The 20,362-nt window shown below is 40.8% G+C and overlaps 1 long non-coding RNA gene across 1 annotated transcript in view; it reads right to left on the reverse strand.

Annotated features, from left to right (window-relative positions):
- The window catches only part of LOC125486766, a 134,801-nt gene that overhangs the window by 17,428 nt on the left and 97,011 nt on the right, over nt 1–20,362 (reverse strand). Inside the window, exon 3 of the long non-coding RNA XR_007265389.1 lies at nt 18,834–18,899. This is a non-coding gene — a long non-coding RNA (uncharacterized LOC125486766). The remainder of the gene's footprint in view (nt 1–18,833; nt 18,900–20,362) is intronic.

The following is a 20,362-nucleotide window of genomic DNA, read 5'->3' on the forward strand; positions in this document are numbered from 1 at the left end:
AGTTATTATTTTCTAGTCTCCAAGCTGATTAAAATATGTCAGCAAAGGACCTTTTAGAGCATTGAAGGATTCTTAGAGAACAAAGATCGTATATGCTTTCCCCAAAGACTTGAATATGGCATTCTAATCATAGGGTTTACACAGTAGAACTGTTTCTGTAGTGGGTGGTATTTCACTGCAATTGAACTAGAATAGCTTTCCAAATTTTGTTCTGAAAAGAACTTCAACAAGTCATACTTCATAATTGAATTTCAAAGTTATTTACAAATTGATGGACTGATTTACGTACCACTACTTTTGCAAGTTGACAAATGGATCAACTGATTGACACAAATTTATTTAAAAAGTGAAAGGTTAAGCAATAAATGCAACATTATTTAAGCCACAATACTACAGGCATCCAGGAAATTCAGCTTCCCGTCTCCTCCATCCCGAGTTGAATTTTTTAAATATAAATATCAAATGTAGATATAGACCAATTACATATATATACATCTGAAAAGTCATATCAGGCTCAAAACATTAACGCTGTTTCTCTCTCCAGAGATGCTGCCAGACCTGCTGAGCTTCTCCAATACTTTCGGAGTCTGTTTACAATGTGTATCAAAGGTTTAACTGTCACACTGCTGTACATCAAGATATATTTTAAATCAAAAATAATTCAAATGTAAGCGAATTTTGTACATTGGGATTGATATAGTAAACATAATTAATTTTATTATTTAACACAATTTGTCCTTCTAACTTTCCACTCTATTTGCATTATTGCAATTATTTGCTTTCCTCCTGCCTGATGTCACCGACTTCTAAAGAACTGACAGAGATAGACTGAAACGACTGGAAAACGCCATTGTTTCTGCCAAGACAGCCAATATGTAGGAATTAAGCATGCTGAGATCAATCTTGGAATCATGGAGCTCATAGAAAAGCAAGATGGCTGGCAGTCTTTAGAGGGCTTTTATTTTTGTTTGGAGCAAAGAATTTTCAAAATTTGAGCTTACACGTCCTTCCACTCTTTTGTAAAACAAGATCTTGCTTTGTCGAGTGCCTTTTTATTTTAAAATAACGTGAACAAGCAAAAGGGAGATGTAAAAACCATAATTTCTTCTGCACGATCGCAGACTGGAAATTGTAACTCTGCTCTTCTCTCCTCGGGTACTATCTGACTTTGTGAGAATTCCTGGCATTTTTCTGTTTTTATTTTGCTGCTGTATTTTTGAAAAAAAGATCATCAATACTCATTCAATTTCATCTAATGCAGATTGGTGCAATTTCATACATCCATTTGACACCCATTTAATGGTATGACCTTCTTGGCAAAAAAAAGGAAAGGAAGATCCCATGGTAAATTTAGAATTTACACAAATTCCTCTCTAATTCTTTAAAACGAAAGTAAAAAAAAAACCTTCAGCTGACAACAACGAAGAGTTTGATATCTCAGTAATGCAATTTGCTTTCATATTAACTGAAAGAGGCCAGTCAATTCAGGAACTGGTCAATGGACTGCAATCAATTCTTATCTATGTTTGGGAAAATGCATTTACACACCGTATTCTCGCTGGCTTGCCATAGTCATGTGATATCCACTCTGCTGTTGTTTACTTCCACTTTAGTTTATGGCAGTTATTAAACAAGATTACACGCAACAGTCCACTTCTCACTCAATCTAATTACCTTGAACTTATCTCAGTGCCCTGATATAACTTATTTAATAACAGCTTCCAACACCTTCCATATGATAGATGTCAAGCCAGTTGGCATGTAGTTTCTGGCTTTTTGTCTCCCTCCCTTTTTGAATAAAATCTACTGGGATCTTCACTGAATCTAGGAATTTTGGAAAATTAAAGCCAACAAAACAACTCCCTCATTAGCCATTACTTTTCAGACCCTCAGATGAAGTCCATCACCACAAAAGCAAATATCAACCCACAACTCCAGAATTCTGTTCAGCAGCACCTCCTCAGACTACAATGTTCTTCAATTCTTTCCTGCATTATATTTTTTGGTTTACAGCTACTTCTGGGATATTACTTGTGTCTGCAAATCTGCTGGGAAGACAGATGCACCAACACCAGTGTCTTCGACCAGGCCAACATCCCCAGCATCGAGGCACTGACCACCCTTGATCGGCTGCAATGGGCTGGATACGTCGTCTGCGTGACCAACACAAGACTCACCAAGCAGGTGCTCTACTCCCAGCTTTGAAATGGCAGGCAGTCCACCTGTCCAGGTGGACAGATGAAACACTTCAACGATACCATCAAGGCCTCACTGGCGAAGTTGCGGGATTCCCACAGACACCAGGGAATCACTAGCCCAAAAACGTCCAAAGTCCTCCGGTTTCCTCCCACAGTCCAAAAATGTGCAGGCTAGGTTGATTGGCCATGCTAAACTGCCCATAGTATTAAGGGATGTGTAGATTAGGTGGGTTACAGGGGGATGGGTCTGGGTGGGATGCTCGGAGGGTCGGTGTGGACTTGTTGGGCCGAAAGGCCTGTTTCCACACTGTAGGGATTCTATGAAGGAGGAGCATTCGGGAAGGTGTTCAGCCATCAGAACAAAGCAGAAGCCAGGTGAAAAACAATGTAGGGACAGCCCTGCCCTACCCACCCCTTCCCACAATCACCTTCTGGCCCAACGTAGCAGAGTCTACGGTAGCTGCATTGGGCTGTACAGTCATCTACGGACTCAGGCTGATAGTGGAGGAGAGTCATCCTCATTAGCGAGGGATCACCGATGGTGGTGGTGATGATGATGATGATTAGTGATGATGAGCAATGACTGATGCAAAATACCGGTTCAATTCATCTGCCATCTCCCTATTTTGCATTATTATTTCCCCAGACTCGCTTTCTACAGGTCCAATGCTCTCATTGTTAACTCTTTTCTATTTAAAAATCTCCAGAAATTCTTACTGTTTTTATATTTTTGGCTTGCTTTCTCTCAAATGCAAATTTTTCATTTCTCATTAATCTTTTAGATATTCTTAATTGTGTTTTATATTCTGTCCAATCTTCTGACCCACCACCCATCTTCACACAATTGTATACTTTCTCTTTAAATTTGATACTATCTTTAATTTTTTAGTGGTAGAAAGCTCACTTATTTTCTCATTAATTTTACTTTTTCTCAATTTTGAATTATGAGTTGGAAATGACTGGCAGACTTTGGATCAGCTTGTGTTAAAAGGTAAAGAACGCACAAAAGAAGCATTATTTTATGAGGTCAGGCCTGGAGGCTAATTGCAGGCTGAGCCTTGATTAGAAAGGTTATAACAGATATAGCTACCCCAGGAAGAGCATTGTGTTTAAACAGATAGCAGGAGTTGGCTATTAACAAGGCCAGTACCTGATAATTGGTTCCAGCAAGTCTGAAAGAGACCCTACATTCAAGCAGATGGCAATTGTTGAATGGTAATTGATACTTTGGGATGAGTTGATCAGTCTATCAGGGCGGAAACGGAATTAAAATTGTTTTCTTTTTAAACCATGCTTTGTGAGAGATGATTCTAGGCTGCTGCTGAGACAGCATGAAGATTTGAAAGCTCCTTGCCTGATCTGCTACACTAGCTTTGGGAAGCACGAAGAGGAGAAAGCGGTGTTAGAAATATTGCTGCCTTTGCCTGGGTGAACTGAAAAGGTGACTCTGATCAATGTTTCAGAAAACCAGCCAAGGAATCCACAATTATACCTGTGAAACAGTGAATCATGAAGGACATTTAAATAACCCATTTATCTATTTTTGTCTATGCATCTGACTATTGTGTGAATGGGGCCTGAAAACATATGTTTCAGGTTTAAAACACAGACAATCAGCTAACCGTGTTGTTTAATTTTGTTTCTACCAATGTTATTTTACATTTAATGAATTGTTAAATCTTTTGTATAGGATACAAAACTAGTGTCTAGAAATTAATCTTTTGCAAAGTCCAGGATTAGTTATTCAAAAGTCTGGTTATGAACTATTGAAGTGACAATTTGGGAATTTTGATGGTTTAATTTAACTGGGCTGCAATTACAGAGGTAGAAAGGCAGCTTTGGTTCGGCTGTCTACCTTCATGTTGTAACATCAGTTAACCACGGAAACCCTTTGGAAATTTTCCTATTTCAGTAGAAATTACCTTTTCTGAAGAATCGCCCTGAATGCCTGCCATTGCATTGACCTATCCCTTAATCTAGTTTGTCAGCTGACTTTAGCTAGCTCTACTTTCACACCCTCATAATTACTGTTATTTAAGTTGAAAATACAAGTCTTGGACCCACTCTTCACTCTCTCAAAGGGAATGTAAAACTACAGTTCTGGGAAGCTCCCATTATGACTTCCTTTATACTAAACCTGACCATGTTTTTACTGATAGAGGTCTCTGTACTCTCACAACTGACTTGTTGCATTTCTCATTTCCCATCTCCATCCAAACTGTTGGTTTCCTGAACTTAGGGCACCCCTCTCTATCGTGCTAATGCTGTTATTAATTAACAGAACCACACCTGCCCTTCCTAAATGTCATGTATCCTTCAATATTCAGGTCCCAATTAATGTCATCCTACAGCTATGTCTCTATAATGGCTATAAGACCATACGTACTTGTTTATATTTTTGCTATCAGTTTTTCCCTTTTATTTTGAATGCTACATGCATTCAGGTCCAGAGCTTTCAGTTTTGTCCTTTTATTATTTTTGCAACGTCTAGGCTTATGTGCTGATTTACTCTTAAGTTTGTACACTCTGTCCCTGTCTATCATTCCCCATATTAATATTTTTCTCTATAATTTGACTTATCATATCTTCCCAAATTTGATCCCTTGCCCACACTATTTGGGTTAAAGCCCTCGTTGTACAACTCACCAGAACATTGGTCCTGACCTTGTTTTGGTGAAGATTGGTCTGACAGTACAGATCTCACTTTCCCCAATATTGGTGTCAGTGCTCCAGGAATCAAAACCCATTTCTCCCTCAACAGTCTCTGAACCACACATTTACCTCTCTAATCTCATTTACTCAATGCCAATTTGCTCATGGCTCAGGTTATAATGTAAAAATGATTACGCTTGAGGATTTGCTTTCTAATTTAACTCCCTAACTGTTCATGTCGCTCAGCAGAATCTCTCTCCTAGTTCGATCAATGTAGTTGGTAGCTACATTGACCATGCTCTTTGGGTCATCCTCCTCCCAATGCAAGTTCTTCTCTAGCCCTGAGCATAGGTCTTGAGCCCTGGCACCAGGCAGACAGAACAGCCCTTTGGTCTCATACTCTCCACTGCAGAGAATTGTACCTGTCCCTTTGAATATGCTGTCTGCTACAAATACCATATTCCTATTACCACCCCACTTGAATATCTTCTTGTACCATTGTGCCATGGCCAGTTTGTTTATCCATTAAGCTGCCCCCAATTTCATCCATTGCGTCTGACTATTGTGTGAATGGAGCCTGAAAACATAAGCCGCATGAACCTCAAAACTGTTGGACAACTGGAATGGCTGAGGCTCCTCCAATTTCACCTTCTTGGTCCCCTTACTGGTCTGACTGAGAGTCACACTGACACATCCATCACCATGGACCAAGTCAGAAGATCCTATTTTAAGGGGTGTGACTGCTGCCTGGTACAAAGTGTCCAGGTAACTCTCCCCTTCCCAGATGTGTAGCAATGCCTCCAGCTCAGCATCCAACTCAGAAGCTCTAAGTCAAAGTTCTTGCAGCCGTGGACACATACTGCAGATTTGACCAGCATCCAGAAGCTCTCACATCCTGCAGTCACAGCACATCACTTGCCCTGCCATCTTTGTGTGTTAATTAATTTATTAGTCTTTCTGAATTAAAACAATCAATAAGTTTTATTACAGATAGAGAACTTTACCAACACTCAATAAAACCTTACAATTACTGATAAATTATCTTGGTTTTGAAAAATAAATGAGCAAAATTCTCACTCAACATTTATTAATCTGCTTCCCCACGATACCATATTTTTTCTTTCAAAGCAGTCTCTTCATAGAGTGTACCCTCACCCCAAATGCACTGTCACACTGTTTTAAAATGTCTTCTCCCACACTTGTGCTGTTTAGAACATCTTAGCACAGAGTATAAAACAACAAAATTGAGCTTATTTTGTTGCTCTGATCAGTTTGGGAACTCAATATCCTGTGATCTTTGCAAATGCTGCATGGTTCCACCCTTAAGGATTCTTAATTGCTCACAGCCTAAACAAACACAGAAGCCAAAATCAAATAAATTGCCTCATCTGCTAAATCTCGGTGCTCGCCAGTGTTTGAACAGCCATGCCAATAAGCAAAGTGCATCATTATTCTCTCCCACACATATTATGCTTTCAAAATGAACAATGTTTTCATAAAATGGGCCTTGAAAATTTTATTTGAAGGAAGATTTTGGCCTACTCCTTTTTCAGCTGTAGTGTTTCACATATTATTCAAGTCAACATTAATTGTGAAAGATTACTACACAGTCTAAAGATCCATCAAATGAGCTTGGTTAAATTGAGATTTCAATTCTGAAATATTTAAGTCTGTTTATAGTCAAATGGCAATCATGTTCAGTAGGGTTATTCTTGAACAACATTTGAAATTTTACTTTAGATGCTGATGCCCAGTTTTCTCCACCATACCCAAAGGGTCTGTCTTCATCATGTCCCTTTTACAAATATCTATCTTAAAACCAACTGCTTGTGGAAATAGCAAGCTTCACAGAGTAACTGGTGTTTTCTTACTATATATCTGTGTTCTTGTGTTAAATTCATAAACTCTTCTGTCTTGCTAACTCCATTTAGGACACAGGGAGAAAGAAAGCAGGAGAAAGAGGAAAACAATCAAGTTCGGATGTAAACGATCCATTCGATTTAGTGGAAAAGTAAGGTTCTTTTAAAATGAGAAGTTCATTAATTAAGTAATTGGGGAATTGCAAAGGCCTCTTGCATACGCCTAGCATTAATTTCCAATTATTTTCAAATTGCTTGCTGAGTTATTCCTGAATAAACAAATGATTTCATTTAAAATCAATGAAGGATTGGAACATGCAAGAAGGTCTCTGCTTCCTGACCAGTGGAGTCTTCTCCCCGATATTTGGGTTCTTTATCTTCTGCCCACCACCCATTCACCTCCCACCCCCACTCCTTGCTTCTCAATTCTTCAACTTGCAGCTCTTGCTTTTATTTAAAGAAACATTACGGCAGGAGAACTGTAACGAAGGAGCTCCTCTGCTCTTACTGCTGTCTACAGTGTGCTGTCTCCATTCATAGGCAAACAAACACAGATACCCTAAAAATGTGGATAAGAGTTTCCAGTCCATCATGACTGGCCATTACTGTAAGGGATAAATATTCTAACAATTATTTAAATACGAATCAATTGTTGAATGTTATACACAGTCATTGCACATGAGTTACTTTGATTAACACACTGTTTGCAAAAGTCTAGCAGATCAACACTTCATTTCGCATTTCATAACTTTATATCCAATGTATAACCTCTTGATTTGTCTAATTCCACAGTGAAATAACAGGCAATATGCAGACTGAGATTTTATCAGGCCAATGCCATTAAGGAATGGAATGACATCTAATCAAAGCTTCAGTGAGTTATCAATTTATCTAAATTCAAGATAGATCAAATCCTTGGAAGTACACGCAAACCAGCATTATTCTACATAACTTGTGCAAGTTTAGTACTTTATAAAAATATCCCAATGGAAAACTTCAGGTGCAGCTACTGACAATTTCATACAACTGTTAGAAGTAATTTCTAAGAAACAACTCTTAAGTTAGTGAAGAAAAAGAAAGCCTTTATACACATTTAAATGAAGGCAGAAAACACAACTTGTGTTGTCTGTACTTTGCGCTTTGTGTAACAATAGGCAATATTCCTCAAACAACATAGTCTTGAACATGCCTGGGAAAATTTGTTCATTTCACAAGGATATCTTATCTACTAAGTAAAGTTTACATAACTACCGTTCTGTCTGTTCAGAAAAGGCAAATTATTCTGCGATATGCATTGTCCTGCTTCCTCCTAAATGCATTAAGTTTAGCAAGGAATGTGGCTTCAAAAACTCAAAATAAATTGAGAAATTAACTGTATTGCAACTACAATGAAATTGTGATCTGTCAAATTTCGATCTCCAGCGTTTGAGCAAGTTGCCAGTTGTTCCCACCAACAGAATAGATTTTTGTTTCATTCATTCATGGGAAGAGGGCATTATTGGCTTGTCCAGCATTTCTTGCCCACCCTAACTGCCCAGAGGTTAAGAGTCAATCACATTGCTGTGGGTCTGGAGTCACATGTAGTTCAGACCAGATAACAGTGGTAGTTTCCTTCCCTAAAGAGCACTAGTGAACCAGATGGCTTTTATCAACCCAATCCAACAAAAGGATGCCTGTGATAATCCGAAATTCTGGATTGGCAACCAGGTAGCAGAGTTAGGCCACACTAGAGGATAAAAACAATGGCAGGTCTACAGTGATAGCTGCCAAACGGTCTCACACACATCCTGAATAAGCTATGGATCAAGAGACACTTTTAGCACAGGTGAACCTGGACCAGCTTTACCTGATTACTCTTCAGTCCTTAAAGATACAACATGTAATGGTGAGAAGTGAAGCAAGGAACATGTCATTGCTATGGCCTGTGTCAACATGGACACCACCAACAAGTTGCAGCTTCCTGTGATAGGAGAGTCCAAGAAGCCATGATGCTTTGGGGAATGTCAAGCCACAACCCACACAGTATGAGGCTAACAGAAACATGCGATTGTCCTCCAGCATTTTTCAACTGTCGATCAGGAGAGTGGACAAAATGTATCAATAGATGAATAGGACGATTATTACCCTGAAGACCCAGGAGGAGCACAATCATCACCATCATCATTGGCGGTCCCTCACTGACGAGGAGGACTCTCTTCCACTCTCAGGGAAAGTCTGTAGGTGGCTGTAGAGATCGATGCCACTTCCACAGACTCTGCTATGTTCGGGGTAAAAGCCTGTCACGGGAAGTGGGGCATGGGGCGTTCGTGCAGCAGCCCGCTCCTTATGCGGTTTCTGCCCGGTTTCCACTTTTTCCCTGGTCTCAGATGCTCCTCCTCCACTTTGGACGGTCTTGTGTCAGTGATTCCCAGGTGTCTGTGAGAATGCCACACTTTGCCAGTGAGTCCTCGAGGGTATCACTAAAGCACTTCCTCTGTCCACGTGGGGCTCACCTGCCATTTTGGAGCTGGGAGCCCAATGAACACCCATTCACTCACCAGTCTGTTTCCCAACCTAAGCTGCAAATGCTGTAGAGATTCTTGGAAACAGTGATCTGTATGAGGCAGAGAGAGATTCTTGGGATTTCACACTGCAGTACAAAAACATGAAAAACATGTTTGACTGTGTTGATGACATGGTGGACTCATCTGAGACCGGGCACTAGCCAGGAAAGGATTATTGAACTTTTCCAGAGCTAAGTCCCAACATTTCTCAATACCATTTATGAACAAAATCAGGCCATTGTAAGATGTGAATAAACTGTAAAATAAATAAAGACATGTTTCTTGCGTCACTGTGTTTTTTATTTTTTTACATGATTTGTAGGCAAAATTGATTACAATTGAGTCTCCTCAAAAATCTTGTAGTTCAATTTAACACAAATCTGTGGTCTGGCCCCCTGCAACTCAACTTGTCACGATTTCCTTTATTAGGCTTGTACGTCACTGGAGAGTTTGGAAAATTAAACAGATGAAGTGAAGCGCTGAGATCAAGGACAACTTTTGCTGAAGTTCTGAGGGACCAAGTACGACAACAGAAAAAGTTACTGAAGGCAGGAAAATCTCTTTCCAGACACAGTCATGTTGGACAATAGAAAGCAGAGAATAGACTTACATTCAGCAGGAAATAAAGTCAGCACAGCAAAATTAGATTTAATACATCTGGGAAAGAAACAATGGCAAGGTCACTCTTGCCTCTGGTCTGCCAGTGTGTGTGCCAGGAACTACATGATTCTCCAGGCATCACTTACTGATAGCAACTCCTGGCATCTGTTGCACATCGAAAATGCTGGAGCACTAAACTAGTCTGAAGCATTGCTCATTTCATACCACCAAAGTAGCTTTTCATCTGCACGAATGATTCCAGCCAATATGTTTGGCCTGTTCTGTAACTTTTCAAAAGTTTGTAAAGCTTGACTGAAATAAAGAATCCACTAGGACGCAGAAATGAAAAATGTTTTACACGACAAGATACCAATGTCTGTAATTCAATGTTGACTGTTCATGTATCTACAATAATTCCAGAAATTGAAGTAGTTTTCTGGCCTACCTTATGTGAAAGGAAATAACTATTTTTACAGAGATAACAAGGTGTAAAGCTATTTTTACACATTAGCCACCGTCTGCAACAATTTACAGGAAAGTTTAATAAAAACCTAAACTACATGCAGGCATCAGCACGCAAAGAGAAACACAAGGGCTAACAGTTGAATCCTATTGCTCTTCATTCTGGATCCTTTTCATCCATAATAACACCACTCGTGTGCAACTAAAGAGGATATAAAGCAAAGCAATAGGTCATTCAGTGATGGTGGTTACCATGCACTTGGCAGTGTAGACACAGAAACTTCATTGTTTAAATATGGGAGGTTGGAGCAGCAGAAGGTGAATCATGTTCCATCTGACGATATCTTCACCACAAATGTGACATTAACCACTGGCAAGTATCCTGATATGACTGAAGGAGATGGAATTTGGAGAGCTGAAATGATGACAAGATGTTTGAACATTGCTTTTGTAAACACATTAATATATTAGACCAGACTAGCATAATTGCTCTTCTACATTATTGATAATCCTTTCTGCAGCACAGTTTATTTCAGACAGCCATTCTTTTGGATGAGAAGTGAGCAAAACATTTCTGTACTTTAAAAATACCTTTATCTGTTTCATGGAGGCATCTGCGAGGTTTACGCCTCATTGGTGCCCTTCAAACCCTGCTGAGCTTATCGCCACCAACTGAAGATTATGGAAGAACAGCTCATTCTGCCATGTGCCAGCTGACTTATTAACATCAGTGTTGAGTTCACTTGAAGCTAACACGGGCAATGATCAAAGCTGGAAATCATTGCAGTTTCATTCCACAGCATTACTGGGACACACATTTTGAAATCAACCCAGTACCACTGTTGGAGCAAAAATATAAATGTGAGGCAACTTTTTTGGGTGGATTATTGACTAAATGTTCAACAGCTTTATCTTAGAATGTAACCGCACACAAAGCAGCCATTTAATTTCATGTTCTGGTTTGATTTAAGATCCCAGATTCCGCATTAGTCTATAAGGATTGCAAGAAACCCGTACATCAATGCAAGGATCATCAGATCAGCCCATAATTAGGGGAAGCGATGACCAAGTGGTATTATCACTGGACTGTTAATCCAGAGACCCAGATAACGTTCTGGGGACCTGGGTTCGAATCCCGCCATGGCAGACAGTGGAATTTGAATTCAATAAAAATACCTGGAATTGAGTCCACTCAATGCACTGTCGATTGTCGGAAAAACAGCAATCCTTACCTGGTCTGGCCTACATGAGACTCCAGACCTACGGCAATGTGGTTGACTGTGAACTGCACTGGGCAATGAGGGATATGCAATAAATGCTGCCGAACCAGCTATGCCCTCATCTTGTTAATGAATAAAAAAAATTGCATTGAACGGCATTAATGGACTGAAAGGCCTACTTCAGCTCCTACATCTTATGGTCATAAGGAAAGAGAAGGGAGAGAAGTAAACAAACGACTAGAGCTTCTACCCTCCTGGTGGATGTCAGAAGTTTCCGAGCGGAATTTAGCCTGACTGTACTTTACTGCCCTCTATCTTTGAATGACACATTATATGGATAACACAGCTGGAGGAACACAGCAGGTCAGACGGCATCCCTGCTCTATTCCTCCAGCTCCATACTGTGTTATCTCTCACTCCAGCATCTGCAGGTCTTGCTATCTCTTTGAATGACACATTGCCAGCTAGCAACAATTCATAAGCAGGAAAATATAGAAATTACGGGAGACAGAAAAGTACTTTCTTTGGGTTTTACCTTGCTATTTTACTGCTCCACTATCACTTTTCCATATTTAACACTTTCCAGAAATGACAGCCCCGACAGAATCCTGAGTGGTACCTATTTACAAACATAGTGATCTCACAGCAAGTTCAAATAGTGCTCAGGAAGGGTCACCGGACCCGAAACGTTAACTCTGATTTTTTCTTCACGGATGCTGCCAGACCTACCGAGCTTTTCCAGCAACTTCTGTTTTGTTCAAATACTGCTCTCCCTTTAGGATACTTTTGTCAAGGGAGGACTTTCTTTCCAATCACTTATTGACTGCAAACAAATCCTTACACTCGGCACAAACAGTCAGCTCGTTGTCAAATAAGAGAGCTGAATGGCAAGGCTGATAAACCAGTAATGCTAAAGACCTCACGGGATCTCTCTCCCACTGCAACTCTCTCGTACCTGTCTGTTTCCTCTCCACCTATCCTCTCCTCTATCCATCTTCTATCCGCCTCCCCCTCTCTCCCTGTTTATTTCAGAACCCCCTTCCCCTCCCCCATTTCTGATGAAGGGTCTAGGCCCGAAACGTCAGCCTTTTTGCTCCCATGATGCTGCTTGGCCTGCTGTGTTCATCCAGCTCTGCACCTTGTTGTCTTGGATTCTCCAGCATCTGCAGTTCCTACTATCTCTGATTCAATTTTAACCCCACTGCGAAGCCTCTTCTAAGGATGCCTAGCCTGAAGAAGTTACCCTCCTCCCTCCGGACAAACCTCAGGGGATCTCTCTCCCACTGCAACTCTCTTGTACCTGTCTGTTTCCTCTCCACCTATCTTCTCCTCTATCCATCTTCTATCCGCCTCCCCCTATCTCCCTATTTATTTCAGAACCCCCTTCCCCTCCCCCATTTCTGATGAAGGGTCAAGGCCCGAAACGTCAGCATTTTTGCTCCCATGATGCTGCTTGGCCTGCTGTGTTCATCCAGCCCTGCACCTTGTTGTCTCGGATTCACCAGCATCTGCAGTTCCTACTATCTCCCATGCTAAAGATGTCCTTGCATATACCTGTATTGCATATTTCTAACATCATTCTGCATGTAGTATACTTACCTTAAAAATATATCTTGTCATAACACATGTCAATAACCTTCAAAATCCATTTCTAATTAAATAGCTCCTTCATTCAAACCAGTGGGGAGAGCATTTTCCAAGCTAACTTATTTCATTAGGCGCACAGCTTCTCAGTATAGGATTAATCATTATTACAAATGTATTAAAATCCCCAAGAAGGAGTGATTTTAAAGATTAACTCAAGGGAGGGAGAGTTGGTGTTTGGCAACAAATGATTAAAATATAAAACCTTCAGTCTGTTTTTATCGCAATTGAATTTACAGCGCATTTAATTCATCACAATGTTAATTTCCAACAATTTGAAAACAATAAAGAGATTACCACAAAATACTTTTTCAAAGATGAATGGATCAAAATATTTCATTCTAATTTTAATCTGAGGGAGTAAATGCTAGTAGAAGCGAAATTGACGATCTGGTTTCTGGCTATCTGGATTTGAACAGGGATCGAGATATTATGAGATAACAAGGTGTGGAGTTGGATGAACACAGCAGGCCAAGCAGCATCAGAGGAGCAGGAAGGCTGACGTTTCGGGCCTAGACCCTTCTTCAGAAATGGGGGAGGGGAAGGGGGTTCTGAAATAAATACGGAGAGAGGGGGAGGCAGATAGAAGATGGATAGAGGAGAAAATAGGTGGAGAGGAGACAGATAGGTCAAAGAGGCGGGGATGGAGCCAGTAAAGGTGAGTGTAGGTGGGGAGTTAGGGAGGAGATAGGTCAGTCCAGGGAGGACGGACAGGTCAAGGGGGCGGGATGAGGTTAGTAGGTAGGAGATGGGGGTGAGGCTTGAGGTGGCCACCTGCATGGGCCCAAGCTATGCCTGTCTCTTTGTGGGTTACGTGGAACAATCCCCCTTCCGTAGCGACACTGGCACTAAACCCCACCTCTTCCTCCGTTACATTGATGACTGTATCAGCGCCGCCTCGTGCTCCCACGAGGAGATTGAACAGTTCATCCACTTCACCAACGCCTTCCATCCCAACCTCAAGTTCACCTGGACCATCTCTAATACCTCTCTCTTCTTCCTGGACTTCTCTGTTTCCATCTCTGGCAACCACCTAGAAACCGATATTCATTTCAAGCCCACCGACCCCCACAGCCACCTAGAATACACCTCCTCCCACCCACCTTCCTGCAAAAATGCCATCCCCTATTCCCAATTCCTTCGCCTCCGCCGCATCTGCTCCCAGGATGAGGCATTCCACTCCCGTACATCTCAGATGTCCTCGTTTTTCAAGGACCGCAACTTCCCCCCCTCAGTGGTCGAGAACGCCCTCGACCGTGTCTCCCGCATTTCCCGCAACTCATCCCTCACACCCCTTCCCCGCAATAACAACCAAAACAGAATCCCCCTCATCCTCACGTACCACCCCACCAACCTCCGGATCCAACGCATCATCCTCCGACACTTCCGCCATCTGCAATCCGACACCACCGCCAAAGACATTTTTCCCTCCCCACCCTTATCTGCTTTCTGGAGGGACCACTCTCTCCATGACTCCCTTGTCTGCCCTCCCCTCCAGCCCCACCACACCCGGCACTTTTCCCTGCAACCGCAGGAAGTGCTACACCTAACCCATCCCAGGCCCCAAGAAGACTTTCCACATCAAGCAGATGTTCACCTGCACATCTGCTAATGTGGTATACTGCATCCGTTGTTCCCGTTGTGGCCTCCTCTACATCGGGGAAACCAAGCAGAGGCTTGGGAACCGTTTTGCAGAACACCTACGCTCGCTTCGCACTAAACAACTGCACCTCCCAGCTGCGAACCATTTCAACTCCCCCTCCCATTCCTCAGATGACATGTCCATCCTGGGCCTCCTGCAGTGCCACAACGATGCCACCCAAAGGTTGCAGGAACAGCAACTCATATTCCGCTTGGGAACCCTGCAGCCCAATGGTATCAATGTGGACTTCACAAGCTTCAAAATCTCCCCTCCCCCTACCGCATCCCAAAACCAGCCCAGCTCGTCCCCGCCTCCCTAACCTGTTCTTCCTCCCACCTATCCCCTCCTCCCACCTCAAGCCCCACCCCCATCTCCTACCTACTAACCTCATCCCGCCCCCTTGATCTGTTCATCCTCCCTGGACTGACCTATCTCCTCCCTAACTCCCCACCTACACTCACCTTTACTGGCTCCATCCCCGCCTCTTTGACCTGTCTGTCTTCTCTCCACCTATCTTCTCCTCTATCCATCTTCTATCCGCCTCCCCCTCTCTCCCTATTTATTTCAGAACCCCCTTCCCCTCCGCCATTTCTGAAGAAGGGTCTGGGCCCGAAACGTCAGCCTTCCTGTTCCTCTGATGCTGCTTGGCCTGCTGCGTTCATCCAGCTCTACACCTTGTTATCTCAGATTCCCCAGCATCTGCAGTTTCTACTATCTCGAGATATTATGGGTGTTTTGTCATTGAATAGCAATATTGTAAGCATCTCATATCCCGTTTTCAAAGGGAACTATTACTCCTAAATTAACATGGAGTTCCATACAAAACACAATTGTGCCACACAAGGACAGTTGGTGAAAGGATGTCAATCACAGCTTTGCAGAGAAAGATACAGAGAGAATAGAGGGTGGGTTGAAAATTGAAACAGGAAGCATCTACTGAGCAGCTCACCTGTCATTGCTGCCAATCAATTGTGTCTCTGAATACTTCTCTGTTCTGCTTTTCAATGTTACTTATGTTGAACCAGGTCCACAGTCCTGTATGTGTATGTGCAAATAAATCTGCTTTCACTTTTGCTATTGAAATGGTAGATAAAAATGCGCTCAAGTGTCTAAACACTTGGAATGATCTTTATATTAACGCTATAAAAGCAACTTAACCTTTTACAGCAGAAATATTTCGATAATATAGGCAAAGTGAAAAAGTTACATTTGTGGTTAAAGCACTACCTAAGCCATACAGAGCTGCTGGTTTGACTTCTCGTCTGTGCAGCCTTAACTAACCTCCGTTTGGGTACAATTGACTCCAATGCCGGAATACGAAAATTCTGCATAGATCCCTCTGTGTGTTTGAGACTTTAGCAACATTCTAGACACTGACATTGAGTTATATTTGAGGAAGTGTTAGCCAAAACATAAAGGGAAGAGTAAAGGGGAACAGCTACAAAATGAAAGGCGTGGAAATACTCCAACACCACACCCTACTAAAGAAAGATACAGAAATCATACAAAGAGCAGACAAATAGCACACCACCACTATACATGGAAAAATCCAGTGGGGAAAAAATTGTAAGCTTGATTTCCCAATCAAAGACAAACCCCCATCATGAAATACAAATGCTGTTTTTAATATGCTTTTAAATTATTTAACAGCATTTTCAAAAGGTATTTTAAAATGGTGACATCTCTTTTAAAATAGCTAAAGTAATAATCAGTACAGCACAATGCTAAACAGTTTTAAATGTCTCTGCATAAAGTGCTCTGACATACATAAATGCTGTTATTGACCACAATGGTTATCATCAAGAGTACATTATGGACAAAAATGATATAACTTCTAAAGAAGCGTACAATCCACATTAAATAGGCAATTTAATAAAACAATAGGGAAGGCAGTTGATTTGATGCATCTTAGGCAACATGTGTCTTGGTTTCAGTGCTATTGCTAATCATTAACAATAAATTGACGTAAGGAGAATTAATTTGCCCAAATGGTGAGTTCCAAATCTCATCTGCCTTGCTGCAGAGAGGCACAAGGTGTACGTAAGATATTCACAGCTAATGGCTGATGTGGGCAGAGGCCAAGAAGTAGGCTACACAGTCCCTCTCTTTAGTGCCCCTTATTCAAAGTTCACCAAAACTAATGGAGTATCTGGTGCTGATAAGCAAAAATAGCCAGATAAATTTAGTGGCACATATTTAATAAAACCATGAAGTTGATGGAGAGCCCAAGTCAGTACAGCAATTGCCCTTTGGAGAGAATACATTCCTTTTTGGGATAAATATATAGGCAGAACCCTATTGTAGGACTTGGTATAGTAGAGTAGTTGAGCACATTTTTCTCTGCCATTTCAATAGCAAAAGTGAAAGCAGATTTATACTCCTAGTAGAGTATTTAGTGTTGGAAAATAAACAGTAATTTCTTTTATGCCTTCGCTGTAAAACCACATAAAATTAAACTTTTCTCAAATTTTTCTCTCATCACAACATAATGCCCGAATACAGGAGGCAGTATACTCAGTCGTGGTTCTTTTCCACACATGCTCATGCGGCTTCCTAGTGTGATTACATGCCTCCTTCAGATTGGGTGTAATCAGGCATATAACATACATGCAAAGAGCTAAAATATTCATGTACAGTGATGTTGAAAGTGATAGTGAAGATCAAATGAAGACATCTGGTGCATCAATTGTTTGTCAGCATGTAATTTTTATGTTGCTACAAAGGATGTGAAGTGACACAAAGGACAAGGTATAAAACCTGCTTTGAGCTGGAGTTGATACAAATTACAATCTGCATTTTGTGATGATTGGACCTCTCTGTGCTGTATTGTTGAGCTCATAGTTCCTGTGAACCTACAGCGTAGCAGAAGCTAAGAGGCAGTATTCTACCTGGTGACCAGCACAGATTAGGCACAACTGTAAATATCATATTGCCCCATTTAAGACCTTGAAGATTGTACTGCAATATCTATCTTAGAGCAAGGCTGTTAAAGTCCTAATTAATTTTCATATCTGAACTTGTTAGTTTGAGCACTGGGATTAGAACAGTCAGTTAGAGTCACCGAGCTAACATAAATGATTTTCTTCTAAATTGATATTTTAAACTGGTTTTGACACTCAAAAGTAATCATTAGTAGAAGTTACACAAAGATAGCAACTAAGATGAAAGTGATTAAGGGAGATGAATATCAAAAACATATAATTCATAGCATGCAAATTACTTAATATTAGAGAACCACTAAATTAGAGGGACCAGTATGGAACTGACTGCTCCACAACACAACCAGATTCCCAGCTCTCTACAACTGGGTTTTCATCTCTTAATGCCACGTGCGAGGCAAACATGAATGAATTATACTGTTTAAACAAGCACGACTCTGCAATCTATTAAACATGAAACTTAAAAGTACCACCAAGTAGCACGAGGCAAGATATTTGAAAGAGAAAGCTTTTCCTACCTGCAGGCTTCACTTGAACTCTTAGGATACACATAGGTAAAATGACAAAAGCACCTATTTTCAAAAATAAGCAGCTCTGCTGAAGGTATTCTACAACTACAGACAACAAATGAACAGGTTGCTATGGAACCTCAAGGAGACTGTTCTCTTAGGTCACTTTACGGTTCGCTGAATTGAAACATTAAAGGTCGCCTGGACTACGTAATGTTATGTGCGGACCTGATGATGAGTAGCAAGAGGAAAGTTATACACATCTTCAGTTTCTCTATGGAACAATAATCTTTACAGCAAAACACATGATCCACTTTATCTTTCCCCACCAGCATGTTGTGTAGTTAAAAACAGCCTGTCCACTCCATAATAGATCCTCAGTCACACTGTGCTCAGTCTCCAAGATAAAAGCCTCAGTGAGCTTTGCAGCTTCTATCACTCGCACAGCATTCTTTGACGTACAATTATGTTTACTAGAGACAAATGCTTATCACAACAACTGGCTGAAACAGATTTAGCATGACCAGTGTGTTATTTCTGTTTCAATAGGAGGAGATTTACTCACCTATTAATTTATCCCCACAGAGCTTCATATCATCTGATTACCTTTGATTTGGGCTCAAATGATGTCCTAGGGAAAAAAAACACCGCAAATTGTCAATGTCAGCAAGTCACAATGACATTAAGTAACACAATAACTCTGATAATATACCGCTTATAAGTGGAGTCTAATTATAACCAATTGTATCATCAGCTTAATTTCAAACTTTCCAGAAGAAACACTGAAAGAGCACCACACAGTAAAATAAAAATAATCAAATTATTTAATCCAGTACTGTGTTTCGAGAATAGGATTGCAAAATAAATACATTTGAGCTCCTTGGCTTCCTAAACATTTAGTCAAAAATTAATTAAACCTTGCATTTACAAAAGTAATATATTTTACAGCTGGCTCCCCACAGATAGATCATTTGATAAATGCAACTTGAAATTCCAACAAAATGCTTGCTCTGGAAATAGGCTGACTACAGTATTTTATTTCACTCCATCTTCCATTCGCCATAGTTCCCATATGATTGGCAGCCCGTTGACAGTGATCACACAATTATGCTACATTGCAATGTTACTACAGCAATGTGGGCAAACTGGGGGAGGCGGGGTTGGCAGTACACAGCCTATATACATCACTCAGTGCAAACATATCTACATTGATGAGCTTAAAAATCCACCAGCCTCTAACTAGTACTGACACAAGTTCCATCAACCCTTAATAGGTTTTATTAACTATGAAGGGGCAAAAGATCTAACCCATGGTAACTTAAGTTGAATGACAGTCAGAAAGTAGACTGAACAGGTCCAAAATCTACTTGCACATCTGTGACAGTTATACCTGGACCAGTGAGAGGCGAACAATGTAACTTAGTTCCAGCAAGATAAGATGCATTAAGTCAATACAACTTGTGCAAAATTTGGCACAACTGTTTCACTTCCATATGAGATAATGAATTAAATTCATGTTAATGTCAGTTGCATTGTTAAGTGACTCTTCATGGTCAAGGCAAGGGAAGCCTTTCAGGAAATACTGAAGACTAATATTTAAAATCTCTGCAATCTCATAATTTCCATCATGCCAGTTAATAATAGGATTATAATAAAGGCAAAAAAAGTAATAAGGGCAGTACAGGGAAGCAGGAAAATACCTCTCAAAGAGTCAAGTCAAAGGTATCAAAAGCTTGGCCATTTTATCTTTCAGCTGGCTTCGGAAGTTCAATGGAGGCACGGCAGTCTTAAATTTCAAACAAACACAAGTCCTCCAATTAGTTGTGGAAGGGTGAATTGTAAAATCTACTCTCCCATATACTGAAAAATCTACAAGAGGTTAGTGCATAATATCTGAACTAATGAAAAAGGTGGAAAAGCTCAGCAGGTCTGGCAGCATCAATGGAGAGAAATCAGAGTTAACACAAGTTCTGAAGAAGGGTCACTCGACCCAAAACGTTAACTCTGTTTTCTCTCCACAGATGCTGCCTGACCTGCTGAGCTTTTCCAGCAATTTCTGTTTTTGTTGCTGACTCACAGCATCTGCAGTTCTTT

Source organism: Rhincodon typus, chromosome 33 (genome assembly GCF_021869965.1).
Source record: "Rhincodon typus isolate 14 chromosome 33, sRhiTyp1.1, whole genome shotgun sequence".
Classification (NCBI taxonomy): domain Eukaryota; kingdom Metazoa; phylum Chordata; class Chondrichthyes; order Orectolobiformes; family Rhincodontidae; genus Rhincodon; species Rhincodon typus.